At 38.7% G+C, this 18,872-nt stretch overlaps 1 long non-coding RNA gene across 11 annotated transcripts in view; it reads right to left on the bottom strand.

Annotated features, from left to right (window-relative positions):
- Positions 1 to 18,872, bottom strand: part of LOC139359884 (uncharacterized) — a 209,466-nt gene that overhangs the window by 34,933 nt on the left and 155,661 nt on the right. Inside the window, exon 7 of one of the 11 annotated variants that reach the window (XR_011616481.1) lies at positions 15,337 to 17,985. The exons of the other annotated variants lie outside the window; for them this stretch is intronic. This is a non-coding gene — a long non-coding RNA (uncharacterized lncRNA). Of the gene's footprint in view, positions 1 to 15,336; positions 17,986 to 18,872 lie in introns of those variants that run through there. 11 annotated transcript variants of the gene reach the window in all.

The raw sequence follows: 18,872 nt of genomic DNA on the forward strand, positions 1-18,872 counted from the left end.
TCCTATACTTACCCAGTTGGTGTCCAAAATAATGAGAATTACTCATAATGATGTAACAAGGCCCTACCAGACCGTGACGGGCCTTCTGAATCACTAGAAGCACATCCCTAGATTTGTATACAGCAGATTTCACTGTACTATCATTATGTGGACGCTGGTAATCTATGTGTTGTATGTATGGCAGCCCTCTTTTAACAGAATATTGCTTTTTTTCCCTAATTATTTTGGGAAAATGGGAATTTTATTCTATTACGGAGAATTATTTGGATTTGTCATTGACTTTTTTGAGGTTGTAGCTGCTGAGGGAGAAAAATTTTATTTTCCCTGAGTCTTAACTTTTGGTCTAGCTTTATGTTTCATATTATATGGGTTGCAGTGAACAATGTTTTATGAGATGGGACATGGAAAGTCTCACTAAGGGCCAGCTATAGTGGCATGCACCTGTAATGCCAGCTACTCAGGAGGCTGAAGCCGGATTGCTTGGGGTCAGGAGTTTGAGACCAGCCTGGACAACATAGCAAGACCCCATTTTAAAAAAGTATATTGAGAATTAGCTAAGTGAGGTGCCATGCACCTATAGCCTCAACTACTCAGGAAGCTGAGGCCAGAGAATCACTTGAGCCCAAGAAGTTGAGGCTGCAGTGAGCTATGGTCACACCAGTGCACTCCAGCCTGGGCAAGAGAGCAAGACCCTGTCTCTAAAAAAAAAAAAAAAATGAAAGAAATAAAGTCTCACCAAATAATAGGCTTCCAAGAATAAAAGAGAAGAGCAGCCAAAAGGAGAGAAAGACAGAGTGTGTGTGTGTGTGTGTGTGTGTGTGTGTGTGTGTGTGTGTGTGTGAGAGAGAGAGAGAGAGAGAGAGAGAGAGAGAGAGAGAGAGAAACTGAGCCAACAGTAGTGCTTCTTCCAGTGAATCCTGTACCATCAAGTTCCCATCTGTGAGTGAAAGGATTTCTAAGCCCCCCAGAGAGTTTACAGGGCTGACTCCAATTCTCACAAAGCGAAAGTCTACAGATATCTAACAGCTTTCCCAGCTGCACCAATTCCAATTTAAGAATCATCCTGAAGCACATTGCAAGTGGCTGACAGAACCAGACTTTAGTGAGTGTAATGCTGTCTAATGGAATTCTCCAGGCAATATTTCTTAGCTTTTCAGATGATTCTCATTTCAGCTCAAGCCTATTGATCTCCTGCCAAATGATCTGGGCAGCTATGTGCACTGTTTACTGAGATGCTTCGATTAGTGCCCTGTATTAACCACCCTTCAGCTAAGTGGGGTTCCTTTTCCTTTTCACTCCAGCCTGGATCTCCCTTACCATTTCACTAGAGCAGGATGCACACCTGGAGGACTTTTATTACCCTGCCAGGAAAGTGACTTTTGTTCCAAGTTACCTTTTCTCCCAAAGTCAAAACCATTCCACCCACTCAACAAACATTTTAGACCACTCAAACTAAGGCCTGTCCCCTCAAGCTCAGTTAAATTACCAGAGTTAAACTGAATCCAATTTCCCATGTAAAACGTGCGCACACGTGTGTTTAGGGGAAAGGTTGACAAGGTACTGTATGTAAGTATAGGTTACACTCCATAAATAGACTAGAGAAAAGTCTTTGCGATCATGTTTTTTGTATTCAAAATGTACACTTTTCAATCCATCTGGACTCTATCAAGAATCCTCTTCTCTGTGACTTCTGTCTAGGATTCTTTATCTGACTTTGATAAGAATGGAGCCCTTTAGGGACCTTTCTGGATTGTCCAGTTGGATCTGAGACATCTGCCCAAAGCAGAAGCCCAGGCTTCATCTGGGATCGGAGCGGAGGGATGAAGGAACTGGAGAGTGCAGATACCAAGCAAAGGAACTGCATCAACCACTGGGGAGACCATTCCACTGTGGACAAAACAAGGCCTGAGAACCAAAATGTCTGGGTGCTCTTCCAGGTCAGCCACTTGCTCACTTATGACCTTTCCTAAAGATACCTAACCTCTCTGAGCCTGAGAATTTCATTAGAAAAATGAGGGTGAGAAGTGTCCATGTTCCTTCCAGAAAGAAACAAGGCTACATCTGTGAAAATGCTTCATAATTATTGTTTCAGTCAGGTTTGGCTAGGGTATGGTGCAGTAACAAGCAATCCCAAACATCTCAGTGGTTTACCACCACCAAAGTCTATTCATTCCTGGTACATTCCCCAGGGCAGTGGGGCTCCACTCCTTATAGTACCAGAGACCCAAGTGATGGAACTCTATGCTGACAGCTGCTTTCACAGCTCCCATGCCAGGAGGCCAGGGATGTAGTGAATCATGTACAAGTTCTTGAATCTTCCATCCAGAAGGGGCAGATATCACTTCTGCTAACATTTTGCTCACTAAATCAAGTCAGATGGACATGCCTACCTTCAAAGAGATGAAGAAGTACAATTCCATTAAGAGCAAAGGTGCTCTGTGAAACTAATCAACCCAAAGTTTTAGTCTCCTTACTTACACAAGCCCCTTCCAGTCCCCAGGAGACGCCAAAACAACGTAATTACCATGGCCATGCTCTTTGTTAAATTTGTAAAGTAAGATCTTTTTGTGTATTTTATGCATTTCTATAAACTTTAGGTCCCATAAAACCTGAATCTGTTCTAGATAGGAATAACCACTGGAATGTTTGTGAATAGCTATGAAGAATAATGAGAATTACCTACGTAAAAATGAGCGTTTAAAACATGCTACTCTGTTCTCCCAAGCTGATACAGAATCGGAAGATGGATAGCATTTGACCTAAAAAATAAGGCTTAGGGAGAGTGATGATGACTAGGCTTCCTCTGCTCACCTTCTTCTCTTGGCCCCAAGCCCTCTTGCCACATCGTGCTTTATCTGAGCTTAAGTCTTGCCTCCCCATTAGATCACAAACTACTTGAGGACATAGACTGTGAGCTATGGGCTTCTAAGATTTTAGATTTGGATGTGGCCTTAAAGGTCATATAGTATTATTTAGCCCAATCTGAGAACTTAAAGAGGAGAGGGACTTGTCAAGGTCACACAACTAACAGGAAGAGCCAGGTCTCCAAACTTTGAGTCAGTACACTTTTCTTTGTATCTCTCATATGGGTCATTAAATACATACATATTACTTGGTGAAACATATTACAAGATCAGTTAAGATGAGAAATGGTGTCAGTGTCACTATTGAGATGTCATTACTTCCTAGCCCTGCACAGCAAGCAATATCCCAAGTTGCACACCAAATATCTCTATCCTTTCAACACTGATCATCACCAACTTTACCTCAATTTCCAGACTTAAGGCAAAGCCAAGGGGAAAGTCCTTGTATATCACATTTCCTAATCCTTCCCACAAAGGCAGCACGCCCCCCAGTCCATCCCATCCACACAACAGACTTCCCCAGTTTTCTCCAACCATGGACCATGTTCCTGGGTCATCTCATCTACTCAGTCGACTCTCCAGTCCTCCCCATCTACCCACAATATTCTTCAATCATCCCTGTTTATTAAATAGACACCTCAGATCTCCCCATTCACACACACATTCCACATTTCTTCCCATTCACACTCCCCAAACCTCCTCAATCACGTACCACTCTCCTCAGTCCTCCCCATTTACACACCACACTCCCCAGTTCTCGCCATTTACATACCAAACTCTCCAGTCCTCCCCATCCACACACCATGCTCCCCAGTCCTCAGCCTCTGCCCAAGACACTCTACAATCCTCATTCACACACCACACTCCGTAATCCTGCCTATCCACACATCACACTCCCCAACCTTCCCTGTTCACAAACCACATTTTTGAGTCCTCCTTGTCCATGCAATGGACTTCCCAATCAACTTTATCCACACACCACACTCCCCAGCCCACGTCATACACACACTACACTCTCTAGTCCTACTCCTGCATGCACCACACTTTGCAGTCCTCTTCCTTTACACACCACGCCCCCCAAAGCTCCCAATCCACACACCAACTCCCCAGATTTTCCCATCATCCAGGAACCACACTATCCAATCCTCACCCTCTGCACAAAACTCTCCAGCGTCCTCCTCACCCATGCACCAAATTTCTCAGTCCTCTCCATTCACACAACAGATTCCTCAGTTCTCTCTGTCTAAGCAATAGGATCCACAGTCAACCCTATCTACACACCATATTCCTCAGTTCCCACATCCACAGACAACACTCCCCAACCCTCCCCATTTATGCATCACATACCTCGGTCCTCCCCAACTTTACACACACTCCTTGATCCTCCCCATTCATGTACCACACTCCCCAGTCTTCCCCATTAATGCACCACACTCCTCAGTCCTCTCCGTCCTTACACCATGCTCCTTAGTCCTCCCCAACCTTATACCACACTCCTCAGTCCTCCCCATCTATATACCACACTCCTCAGTCATCCCATCCTTATACCACACTTCTCAGTTCTCCCCATTCATGTACCACACACCTCAGTTCTCTCCATTCATGCTCCACACTCTCCAGTCCTCCTCATTCATGCACCACACTCCCCAGTCCTCCTCACTTATGCACCATGCTCTCTTGTCCTTTCCATTCATGCACCATGCACCTCATTCCTCTCCATTCATGCACCACACTCTTCAGTCCTCCTCATTCATGCACCACACTCCCTAGTCCTCCCCATTCATCCACCACACTCCCCGGTTCTTCCCATTTATGCACCATACTCTGGTCCTCCCCATTCATGCACTATGCACCTCAGTCCTCCCCATTCATGCACCACACTCTCTAGTCCTCACCGTTCGTGCACTACACTCCCTAGTCCTCACCATTCATGCACCACACTCCCCAGTTCTCCCCATTTATGCACCATACTCCCTGATCCTCCCCATTCATGCATCACACTCTTCAGCCCTCCCCATTCATTCACCACACTCCCCACTCTTCCCCATTCATGCACCACACTCCCTAGTCCTCACCATTCATGCACCACACTCCCTAGTCCTCACTGTTCATTCACCATACTCCCTAGTCCTAACCATTCAGGCACCATCCTTCTCAGTCTTCATTTATGCACCATACTTCCTGGGCCTTCCCATTCATGCACCACACTCTCTTGTCCTCCCCATTCATGCACCACACTCCTCAGTCCTCCCCGTTCATGCACCACACTCCCCCGTCTTTCCTATCCATATACCACACTTCCCAGTTTTTCCCATTCACATACAATATTCACCAGTCCTCTCTATCCACACAATATAGATCCACACACCACACTATATCCTCCTTTCCACCTCTTCATAATCACATAGACTATTATAGCTAAAAAGGAACTTGGGAACCATTTGTTTAATCCGCATATCTTATTTATTTATTTATTTTCGAGATGGGGTCTCATTTTGTTGCTCAGTCTGGCCCCTAACTTCCGGGCTCAAGCAATCTTCCCACCTCAGCTTCTGGAATAGCTGGGTTAGAGGCCCCATATTTTATAAATGTGGAAATGATTTTCAGAGAAATTTAAGAGTCTGTTTCCTAGGACTTCTTATTTCAGAGGAAAGCTCAGGGATCCTGATGCTAGAGCAGCTGTACTTCCATTTTTCCAAATCCCTGAAATATGTAGGAGAACCTTATCATTCACTTTACTAATGACTAACGCTAAGTGTCTAAGGGATGGTAAAGACCATTATTGATTATTGTTTATAATCTGATTGCTCTAACCTTGATAATGCAGTTGAATGACTAAATTTTATTTATGGAGATACTTTTCTTTGTGTGTGTGAAGAAAATTTCTGCCTAGAAGCATTGGCCAATTTTTGTTTTAGAATATGACACTACACCTTCTTGAAGTGTCTTCTCCAGAAGTTCTCAGCTGCAGAAAGAGAAGAGCATGAGACTTCTCTGCAGTTGGTGACCCCCTTGCTGCATGTTGCAGCCTTCCGACATGGTCACCAGGCATCTTCACCTAGTACAACAGGTGCAACAGTCAGAGTGCAGGGGGAAAATAGATGGTACACACACACACACACACACACACACACACACTATGACAAGTTGGAAATAGTTTAACAAAGGTATTATTTATGAAGTTGTGACCAAGGTGTGGAGAAACCACAAGAGATAGTGCAGTATCCCAGGGCCTGTAACAGCAGGCTGCAGGAGTCGGGTGGGGGACCAGTTATGGATCCCAAAAGTGGAGAACCATCCTGGGAGAGAACCATCTGACAGGACCTGCTTTTCAGTGGAAGGCAGCAGCCAGTTTACAGAGAAACCACAGGGACAGAGATGCAGGAATAAACATCCTGACTTTGTTTTTCTCCTTCTCTCAACATTTCCCACCGGGGCTTCCCATTGGCCAGAAGAAAAACATGTTCTTGGATTTAATCTGAACAAATAACTGTTCTGAGTGGGAAAATGATGGACAATGCCCCTGGCAAGGCAAATAGGAGATATCAGCACAATTTACTCCAACACTCTCCATCTCTAAAAACTATCTTGGCAATCACATTGAAAGTGAAAAGCCCTTCCTCCCAAAGGCCATCTCCTCTCCCTGCCACCAAGTAAAATATCACATCCAGTGCTGGAGGCCCAGAATCCCAATCTTAAAGATTTGCAGAAGTGCTCCAGCCAGGCTCATTCTCTTACAACTGTGGCTTATAGGAAAAATCTTCTCGTCTAATTTAAGCCCATTTCACTGCCTGTTAAACTTGTTTCTATTGATTCTGTCCTCTGAGGAGCTGAAACATGGTGACTCCCTTGGCAATGGAAAGCACCGCAGGTTGAAGGTGAGAAGATGATGTCTAGTCTTTGCTCCATCCCTGCCAGCAGTACCTGAGGCAAATCATTCCATCGCTCTGTGCTCCTCTTAGCTGTCAGGTATTTCACCAGAAGAAAATTACTGCTTTTTAAGTGATGTAGAAAAAAAGTACACTTACACCAGGGAAAGATTTTTCTTGATGATTACATCCTGAAATAGAAAATTTCTCAAGGTATCCTTGAAGATGATCATTAAACACTTCCACCCACCAAACCATTTATTTAACATGTTCTAACCCTACTTTCCTCAATTTTTCATTATAAAGCTGTGTTTTCAGCTTCCTAGATTTGTCCTTGATCCTTACCAAGATGAATTTATTTCTCATGAGCTTCTTTTTAGTATCATTTCTAAGAGGATCAATCTGAGCTGCTTAAAGCCTTCCTGGTGTTTGTGCTGTGAACACCTGCTCAGAGCACTTATGCCACTTGTGATTTCCTCCTCAATTCACTGCCCGAGTTAGAACAGAGCACCTAATCGCTCCCATATCTCAGCCAGCCCAGCCAGCCCTGGTCCCCTCTTTTTGGTCTGGAAATGGAAATATTAGCAATTTCTCTCCTGCTGCTTAGTACAGCCTCCAAAATGTCCACCTACTCTTTCAGAGTAGCCAGGGTCATCACTATTTTCCAGCCATAGTATATTTTCAAAGTTCAACTGGCTCCTATAGCTTATCTGTCCTAACTCTTGTTTTACAAATAAGGGAACCAAATAAAGAGACATGAAGAGGGAATCTTTATGAAATAATTTCAGACTGTAAGTTTCAGTTTCCCTAAATGTAACTGTTCACATATTTCTCAAATCATTTAAAAAATATTTTGTGATTAAATGAACTAAAAAGAAAAAGAAAAAAAACTGGGGCAACATAATAATATATGTTTGATAAAAATCAGGGAGACTTGTTTCTCCCTAATCCTCCCTGCTAAGTATAACCTTAAACCCATATAAAATGCAAGAGGCAGTCAAAGGATTCTGAGTATTGTGAAGAGGAAAGGGGACTTGTTAGGGACCTCAGAACCAGAGAGAAGCATAGCAGCAGGGCATCTTCTGATTTCCCATCCAGCAGAAAAAAGCAATTTGGGTCCAATGTTTTCAACCCCCAATTTAAAAACAGAAAGCACTCAGGTAGCTCATTCCTCCCCTAGATTGAATGGGAGCCCCACTGTCAACACCTGGTATGCCTGATGGCACCAGCAACTGGAATCAAACAAGAACTTCACTGATAATAAGTGACCAGGAAAAGTGGTCTTCTTCCCCACTGGGCTTGAGACTCCTCTCCCTCACTGAGAGACACCAGGTATCCAAGGGACACCAGCAAAGGGAATTCTGCCAGAACAAGCGGCCCAGCTTAGGAAGCCCCTTCATTACCGTGGGCCTGAGATTCCCCTATCCCATGGATACACTTGGTGGCCCAGGATGGGAAAACCTCTTCTGCTGTCCCAGGCAGTGCCAGCGGGGACCAGTGGGAGGGCTAGCAACATCCAAAAAACCAAACAAACCAAAATAACACTGCAAAGCTCTAAAAATTAAACTTTTATCAGAACCACAGCCAATAACAGTAGGCCAAAACTGTGTGCTAAACTTAAAATGACTGCCTGTTAAAATAAAAAACAGTACTAATCCAAACTCCCATTATAATAACCAAAATGTCCAAGATAAAATCAGAAATCACACTGGTCATACCAAGAAACAGAAAAATCACAGCTTCAATCAGAAAAAATAATCAACTGGTGCCAACATCAAGATATATCAGATGTTGAGATTATTTATCAAGTACTTTAGAGCAGCCATCATAAGCCCCAGATACTCAGGAGGCTGAGGCAGGAGAATGGTGTGAACCCAGGAGGCAGAACTTGCAGTGAGCCAAGATCATGCCACTGCACTCCAGCCTGGGTGACAGAGCGAGACTCCGTCTCAAAAAAAAAAAAAAAAAAAAAAAAAAAAGCTTTAATAAGAAATTATAAATTATTTGGAAACAAATGGAAAAATTAGAATCTCTCTACAAAGAAATATAAACTATAAAAAAGAACCACGTGGAAATTATATAACTAAAAAATACAATAACAGAAATTAAAAACATGCTGGATGTGTTCAATAGTAGAATGGAAATGACAGAAAGTAGAATGAGTGACCTGGAGGACAGATCAATAAAATTCAACCATTCTAAACAACAGAGAGAAAATAATTTTCAAAAATTATTATTAACAGGGCCTGCAAGACCTGTGGAACAATAACATTGGTATTATTGGAGACTTAGAAGCAAAGAGAAAGAGTGGAGCTGACGGATACATTAAAGAAATAATTGATTTTTTAAAACTTTCAAAATTTGGTGAAAAACATAAGTCTACAAATTCAAAAAGGTGAGTTAACCTCAAATTTAATAAATCAAAGAGTATCCAGGCCAAGTCACAATGTGATTAAATTTTTGAAAATTAAAAATGAAGACAAAATCTTGAAAGCAGCCATAGAAAAACATTAGTTTAATTATGGGGGAAAACAATTTGAATGACAGCAGATTTCTCAGTTGAAACCATGGGGGCCAGGGGAAGTGGCATAATATTTGTCAAGTGCTGAAAGAAAGGAATTGCCAACCATAAATTCCATAGCGAGCAAAACTATCCTTCAGAAATTTAAAAAAAAAAAAAAAGACATTCTCAAATGAAAGAAAACTAAAAGAAATTGTCACTAGAAGCACTTCTTTTAAGAAAGGGTAAAGGAAGTTTAACATATAGAGAGAAAATGGTAAAAGAAGGAAACTTGAAGCTTTCAGAAAGAAGAGAGAACAATAAAAATATGGGCACATACAATAGACTACACTTCTCACGACTTTTAGAAATAATATTTGATGATTGAAACAAAAATTATAACTCCTTCTGATACTTAAAACAATAATATTTAAAACTGGGGAAGACAAAGGGAAGTAAGGTTTTCACACTTCACTAGAACTGATAAAATATCGATACTAGATGATGATATGGAATATGTATATTGTAATGTCAGAAAAAAACACTAAGCAAACTTCATACAATGTACACTCAAAAATACTAAAAACAATAAATAGGAGTAAATAGTATCTAAAAAGATAATAGTAAAAAATTTGCAAATAATTGAAAAGAGAAAAAAGATAAAGAAGCATTAAAGATCAACCTAGGCTTTATGAGAATGCCTAAGTACACTGGTTTGAGGTCCACATTTATACTAACTATAAAGTACATGAATTTCCAAGTCAAGAAATCAGCATTACAAATGGTCCTCAGCAAATACTTCTCCTGAGGTCTTGGGAAGAAATTAATATAAAATCACTCCATTAAGAGGAAACACTCTCAAAATAGACCTCATAAGATTCCTACAGGGAAAGCCTCATTAAAATAAACTCACAATGCAAAACTTACAGTACAGGAAAAAATGATCTTGAGAAAAAGATATAATAAACTATAGAAATAGACACCAAGAAAACTTTAACTAACTGAACTACACAAGTGACAATAAAATGTGTGTCTTTTACATTATTGAAGAAACAAAAAGGAATCAATAACATGAGAAAAAAGAGACAAAGCAGATATGAAAAATTACCCAAATGGAATTTCAACAAATGAAAAACAGTAGAAACTCACAGCAACTAGGGTGATATGACTCATGTATACATGTGAAACTATACAAGTATGGGAGTGCAACTGGGAAAAAATGTAGATGCCATCAAAGAATCACAGCCTACTCCAAACAACCAAGAGAAAGAGAGATCACCTGTAAATGGAGGAACCAGAAAATACTTAATAAAGGAAGCAGCATTTGAAATATTCTTTAAGAAATAAGTCATGTTTAAAACAGTGGTCATTTTTGGCCAGCAAATATATCTTTATTTGACCTTCACAATGTATTTCTTTAATCATTTTATTTTGAGGTAATTACAGATTCACATGCAGTTGTAAGAAATAATACAAAGAAATCCTATGTACCATTTACTTCATTTCTCTCAATGGTAACATCTTGTAAAATGATAGTACAATATCACAACCAGGATATAAGAATCTATACAGTCAAAAGAGCCAAGACTTCCATCATCACAACATGAAATCCCTTATGCTCCCTATTGCAGCTACAATTTCCTGCCTTCATCCCATCTTTAACCCCTAGTAACCACTAATCTGTTTTCCATTTCCATAATTTTGTCATTTCAAGATTTTGTATCAATGGAATCATACAGTGTGAAACAATGAGATTAGCTATCACTCAGCATAATTCTCAGGAAATTCATCCACGTTGTTGCATGTATTAACAGTTCTCTCCTTTTTATTGCTGAATAGTATACCATGATATGGATGTATTATAGTTTGTTTAATCATTCACCCTTTGAAGAACATCTAGGTTGTTTCCAGTTTTGGGCTATTATGAATAAAACTGCTATAAACATTTATATACAGGTTTTTGTGTAAATACAAGCTTCATTTCTCTGGGATAAATGCCCAGGAGTACAATTGCTGGGTTGTATGGTAATTGCATGTTTAGTATTTTAACAAATTGCCAAACTGTTTTCCAAAGTGTTATACCATTTTACATTCTCACTTGCAGTGAATGAATGATTCACTTTCTCTACATTCTGAACAGTGTTAGGTAACGCCACTACTTTTATTTTTAGCCATTCTGATAGGTGTAGTGATATCTAATTGTGGCTTTAATTTTGCATGTGTCTAATGGCTAATGATGTTGAAATATTTGCATGTGCTTATTTGCCAACTACTAATATACGTCCTTTTCAGAAAAATGTATGTGTTTTTTGTGCATTTTCTAATTGGATTGACTTTTTGATATTGATATTTGAGAGTTATTTATATATTCTTTGTTCTGTTCTGTTTTGAGACATGGTCTCACTTTGCCACCCAGGCTAAGGTGCAGTGGCGCGATCTTGGCTCACTGCCCCCCAAATAGCTGAGACTACAGGCGCGCGCCACTACATCGTATTTTTGTAGACATAGGGTTTAACCATGTTGCCCAGGCTAGTCTCAAAATTCCTGACCACAAGTGATCCACCCACCTCAGCCTTCCAAAGTGCTAGGATTACAGGCGTGAGTCACCACACTCGGCCAAGAGTTCTTTATATATTCTACCTATTAATACTAGTTCTGTGTTGGATATACGTTTGCAATTATTTTCTCCCAGTATGTAGCTTGTCTATTTATCGTCATAACAGAATCTCACAGAACAAAAGTTTATTAATTTTAATGAAGTCCAATATATCAATGTTTCTTTGCATAGATTATACTTTTGTTTAAAGACTATTTGCCTAACGTTAGGTCCTAAAGATTTTTTCCGATTTCTTTTGTAAGTTTTGTAGTTTGACATTTTACATTTAAGTTCATGAATAATTTTAGGTTAATTTTTGTATAATATGTGAGACGTAGATCAAGGTTTTTCATTTCTGTTTTCCCTATTGATATCCAATTGCTCCAGCACCATTTGTTGAAAGGCTATCTTTTTTCTCCACTGAGTAGCATTTTTGCACCTTTGCCAAAAATCAGCTGGGCATATTTCTGTGATTCTATTTCTGTGTTCTCTGTTATGTTCTATTGGTCTATGTGTTTATCTGTCTGCTAACATAATTAAGATGCAATCTTAATTACTGTAGCTATATAATAAGTTTTGAAATTGAGTAGACTGGTTCCTCGTATTTTATTCTTCTCTTTCAAAGTGGTTTTAGCTCTTATAGTTCTTTTGCCTTTCCATATACATTTTCAAATACTCTTATCTAAATCTACAAAAAAATATCCTGCCGAGATATTGATAGGAATTTTGTTAAGCCTCGTCCTAGTACATTTTGTGTTGCTGTAACAGAATACTTCAGGCTGGGTGATTTATAAAGAAAAGAGGTTTATTTAGCTCATGATTATGTAGGCTTGGAAGCATAAAAGCATGGCACCAGAACCTGCTCAGCTTCTGGTGAGGGCTTTCCTGTGGCATCACAATATGGTGAAAGGTTGAAGGGGAAGTGGGCACATGTAAAGAGAGGAAAACCCCAGGGAATCCTGTATTTATAACTACCCATTCTCACGGGAACTAACCCATTCCAAGAGAACAAATCCAGTCTCCCACAAGCCAGAACTCACTACTGTGAGAATGGCACCAAGCCATTAATGAGAGATCTGCTTCTATGATCCAAACACCTCCTACTGGGCGCCACCTCTCAATACCACCACATTGAAGATCAAATTCCTACATATGCTTTGATGGGGACAAACTCAGGTCATAGCAAACCTGTCTATCAATTTGGAAAGAAATGACGTCTTTACTATGTTGAGTTTTCCAATTCATAAGTCTGTATCCTTCTCCATTTAGTTAGGCCTTTGATCTCCTTCATCAGTGTTTTGAACAACAGTAATGTTCAGAATGCAAGTTTTGTACATGGTTTCTTCAATTTACATGCAAGTATTTTATATTTGAGTGATTGTAAATAGTATTTTTTTTAATTCTGATGTCCATGTGTTCATTGCTAGAATATAAAAATACAATTAATTTTCTAACAAACATTTATCTTGGGACCTTGCTGAACTAACTTATTAGATCTAGGGGTTTTGTTTGTTGTATATTTCTTAGGATTTTCTACCTAGACAATCATGTTATCTGCCACTAACAATACTTTCATTTCTTCCTTTTTTATATGTCTGTCTTTTATTTCCTTTTTCTGCCTTATCGCATTTGCGCTATATTGAATGTGGTAAAAGCAGAAATTATTGTTTCATTACCAGTCTTAGGGAGAAATAATTCAGTCTTTTGTCATTAAATATAATCTTAGCTGTAACTTTTTTCTATATTCTCTTTATCAAGTTGAGGAAGTACCCCTCTACTCCTAGTTATATGAGATTTTTTGAAATGAATAGGAGCGGGATTTTGACAAACGCTTTTTAGGCATTCATTAACATCACTTTGTAATTTTTCTTATTTAACCAGTTGATATACTGGATTGACTTTCAAATATCGAACCAGCCTTTCATCCCTAGAATAAACCCCACATGGCCATCATGTACAATCCTCTCTTCTCTCTCTATGCGTGTGTGTGTGTGTGTGTATACTATCTGAATTCTATCTGCTAATATTTTGTTAAGGATTTTTGCATCTAAATTTATGTGGGGTATTAGTCTGTAGTTTTCTTTTTGTGTATTGCCTGTCTAGTTTTGCTATCTAGTTAATCCCAACTTCATAAAATAAAAATGTTCCCTCCTTTTCTATTGTCTATAAGAGATGTGTTGGTATTAATTTTTCTTTAAACATTTGGTAAGTTCTCCAGTGAAACTATCTAAGTCTGGAAATGTTTTTTGGACGGAGTTTTTAAAACTAAGCATTCAGTTTTCTTTTTTCTTTTCTTTTCTTTTCTTTTTCTTTTTTTTTTTTTTTTTTTTTTTTTTTTTGGTCGCCCAGGCTGGAGTGTAGTGGCACGACCTTGGCTCACTGCAACCTCCACCTCCCGGGTTCAGGAGACTCTCCTGCCTCAGCCTGCCTAGTAGCTGGGATTACAGGCGTATGCCACCATGCCTGCCTGATTTTTGTATTATTAGTAGGGACGGAGTTTCGCCACGTTAACCAGGGTGGTCTTGAACTCCTGACCTCAGGTGATCCACCCGCCTTGGCCTCCCAAAGTCCTGGGATTACAGGCCACCAAGCCCTGCCGCATTCTGTTTTCTTAATTGAGGACTATTAAAATTACTTAATTAATATTGGGTGAATGGCATTAGTTTATGTTTTTCAAGGAATTAACTCATTTTATATAAGTTTTCAACATTAAATGTGTAAAGTTGTAGATAGTATTCTTGTATTATCCTTTTGATGTCTGCAGGATCTGTATTAAGATCATATTTTATTCTTGATATTGGTAATTTGTATCTTCTCTCTATTTTTTTCTTTGTTAGTCAATCAGTTCTTGGAGAGGCTTGTTGATTATATTGATTTTTGCGAAGAATCAGTCTATTGTTTAATTGTTTTCTCTATTGTTTTCCTATTTTTAATTCCACTAATTTCATCCCTTATCTTTATCATTTCCTTCTTTCTGTTTGCTTTGGGTTTATTTTGCTCTTCTTTTTCTAGGTTCCTGAGGTGGGAGCTTAGAATATTGATTTTAAGCTTTTACTCTTTCCTAGTGTGTGTGTGTGTGTGTGTGTGTGTGGTGTGTGTGTGTGCATGTGTGTGTGTATATGTTTCTTCTTTTTTTTTTTTTTTTTTTTTTTTTGAGACAGAGTCTTACTCTGTTGCCCAGGCTGGAGTGCAGTGGTGTGATCTCAGCTCACTGCAAATTTCACCTCCCGAGCTCAAGCAATTCTGCTTCAGCCTCCCGAGTAGCTGGGATTATAAGCATGCCCCACCACGCCCGGCTAATTTTTGTATTTTAGTAGAGATGGGGTTTTGCCATGTTGGCCAGGTTGTTCTCAAACTCCTGACCTCAGGTGATCCACCTGCCTCGGCCTCCCAAAGTGCTGGGATTACAGTTGTGAGCCATGGCCACCCAGTCTTTCCTAGTATGTGTGTGTGTATATATATATATATACATATATATATGTGTGTATGTGTATATATATATATATATATATATATATAGTGCTACAAATTGTTTTGCAGCACTGTTTCAGCTGTGTTCTACAAATTTTCATATGTTGCATTTTCATTTTCTACAGTTTATTACATTTTTAAACTTTCCCTTGAGAATTATTCTTTGACCCATGAATTATTTAGAAGTCTGTTTTTCAGTGCCAAAGTGTTTGGAGACTTTCCTGTTATTTTTCTATTATTAATTTTTAGTTTGATTTCATTGTGGTCAGAGAACATGCTTTCTATAATTTCACTTCATTTAAATTAGTTGAGATTTGTTTCATGGCCCAGGATGTAGCCTATCTTGGTATGTGCTTATGGGCACTTGGAAACAATGTGTATTCTGTTGTTGGATGGTGTGTTCTGCAAATATTAGATTAGATTCTGCTGATTGATGGTATCATTGAATTCTTCTATATCCTAGTTCATTTTCTGTCTAGTTGTTCTATAAATTTGGAAGAGTGTGATGTTGAAAACTCCAGATGTAATTATGGATTTGTCTATTCCTCTTTCCAATTCTGTTTTTGTTTCACATATTTTGCAACTCTGCTATTCAGTGCATGTGTATTTAGGATTGCTATGACTTATTGGTGGTCTGACCCTTTTATGACTCTATAATGGCCTTTCTGTTTCTGGTAATATTCTTTGCTCTGGAGTTTATTTTATCTAATATTAACATAGCCACTCCTGCTTTCCTTTCATTAATATTTATATGATATATCTTTTTCCATTCTTTTAATTTCGACTGCCTATATAATTATATTTGAAGTGAGTTGTTAGACAGTAGTTTCAATATGTGTTTTAATTCACTCTGCCAATCTCTGTCTTTTACTCTATTATAAACCATTTATATTTAATATAATTACATGTACAGAAGGGCTTAGGTCTGCCATTTTGCTTTCTGCTTTCTATTCTCTCTATTTTGGGTTCTCTGTTTTCTCTTTCTGCCTTCTTTTCTTTTGCCTAACTTTATTCCTGCTTTCCTGCCTCCTTGAACATTTATTACAATTACATTTTTATTTATGCTTTTTGAGTGTATTTTTGTATATCTTTTTACTTGTTAATTGTTAATTTAGGTATTGCATTATATATACATAGCTTGTTACACTCTAATAGTGTCATTTGACCAATTTGGGTGAAGTATAGAAAACTTACCTCCCTTAACATGCCCTTACCTTCCCGCATTTAAATACAATTATCTTAAATGTTTTCTCTGCATACACTTAAAACCACATTATGCAGTTTTATAATTTTTAGTGTAACTGTCAAACATAATTTAGAAAACTCAAGAAAAGAAGGAAAGTCTATTGTATTTACCTGTATTTTAGCTTTTATATTTTCTTCCTGATGTTCCAAGGCTCCTTATTTTACCATTTACTTCCCATTTAGAGAACTTCATTTAGCCATTTCTTTAGGGTAAGTCTGCTGGTGATAAATTCTATTACATTTCCTTCATTTGAGAATATCTTGATTTCCCCCATTCATTCCTGAAGGATACTTTCACTGGATATAGAATTCTGGGTTGACAGTTCTTTTCTTTCAGCATTTGAAAACAAACAAACAAACAGACATACAAACAAACAAAACTGTACTGCTTTCTTCTGGCCCCCCATGATTTAAGATAAAAAAATCTGCTGTTATGTTGTTTGCTTGCTTGCTTGCTTGTTTTTCCCCTTCAGGTAAGATGTCATTCTCTAGCTGCTTTCAGGACTTTGTCTTCAATTCTCAGAAGTTCAATTATTATGAATCTTGACCTGAATTTCTTTGGATTTATCCTGTTTGTGGCTCAGTAGATTTATACCTCTTGCCAAATTTGGCAAGTTTTCAGCCATTATTTCTTTCAGTGCTTTGTCATTTTCAGTCTCTCCTGTTCTTTTGGGATTCTGAGAACATAAATGCTGGATGTTTTATTGTAGTCCCACAGGTCACTGAGATTTTTTTTTTTTCAGTCTATTTTCTCTGTATTGTTTACATGAGTTATTTTATTGTTCTATCTTCCAGTTCACTGATCCTTCCTTTGTCACTTCTATTCTGTTAAACCTAGCCACTGAGTTTATTACTTCAATTATTTTACTTTTCATTTTTCATATAGTTCTTTATATCTTCTATTTCTTTGCTGAGATTGTCTATTTTTTTTATTTGTTTCAAGCATGTTTATACTGCACATTGAAGCATTTTTATCATGGTCACTTTAAAAATCTTTGTCAGATGTTTCTAATATCTCTGTCATTTTAGCATTGGCCTCTATTGATTGTTTTTCATTCAGTCTGAGATCTTTCTGGCTCTTGGTAAGAAAAGTGATTTTTTTAATTGAATCTTGAACATTTTTTATTAAGTGATAAGACTTCATATCTCATTTAAACCTTTTGCTTTAACTTCATTTCTTTAATGCCATGTCAGCAGGGGGAGGAACAGCACTTGCTTGTTACTGGCAAATGGAGGTAAAAGGCCAGATTTCTCATTGAATGTTTCTTGACACCCAAAGTGATTATGCAGGTTGGGGGGAGAGTTCCTTGTTTCTTCCGGGCAGTGGCAGGAGCTCTGGCTCCCCAGGTGGTCTCCCTTAACACTTGGGTGGCATGGTTTTATTACTGCTGGCTGATAGTGAAAGTCCTGACTCTCCACCAGACCTCCTCCTACACCACCCTAGCAGGGAAGAAAAGAGAACCTCATTACTGCCAGATGGAGATGAAAGTCCATGCTACAAAGTTCCACAAGTGATCTTCACCAACACAAGGTTGAATGGAAGAGGAAGAGGAAGAGCTGGTCATGCAAGTTCTCAACTTGGCTCGATCTGACACTACCCTGATAAGGATGTTGGATGCCTTATTACACCCTCATGGAGGGTAGAACTCAAAGCCCCCCACTTGACCTTTGTTGACATGGCTGGGGATGGGACCACAGTTTTTCCAATAATATTTGGTTGGAGTATAATAGCTACCATCTAAAAGTTTTCTGTGTTGCTAGGCTTTCCCTTTCCTGGTACTTCAGCCAGAGATAGTATGCTTTTGTTGGGGCTTAGCTTTTCTGTGCCCATTGGTGTTTCTGGCTTGTTGACTTCTTCAATTCCAAGTCTGGGATATATGACATAAAAAGAAAGCCCAGGGAACTCACCAGTATGTTAAATCTTGATTCCTGAGATCCTAAGTCTGTCTTCTTTCCACTTTTCAAAGTCTTCTTATACTTGTGTTATAAATACTGTCCAGGATTTTAGTTGTACTTATTAGGAGGAAAAGGGGAATGTGTAACTACTCCATTTGTCCAGAAGCAAAAGTCACTCACAGCCTAACTTTAAAATTTGAATTTGTTGCCAACATAAGTTTTCAAATGTGAGAATTCAGATATATGGTTTCTCTTGAAAAACTGGAATATCTGGCAATATTGGACCCACATTCCAGAATGGAAGTAAATGGCTAGAGTTGCATTGTCCAATATGGTAGCCCACTAGCCGTATATGGGCTGTAAAAGTTTAAAATTAACAAAAATTAAGTAAATAAAAATTTTAATTCCTCAGTCATACTGGCCACATATGA

This window comes from Macaca nemestrina, chromosome 18 (genome assembly GCF_043159975.1).
Source record: "Macaca nemestrina isolate mMacNem1 chromosome 18, mMacNem.hap1, whole genome shotgun sequence".
NCBI classification, from domain to species: Eukaryota; Metazoa; Chordata; class Mammalia; order Primates; family Cercopithecidae; genus Macaca; species Macaca nemestrina.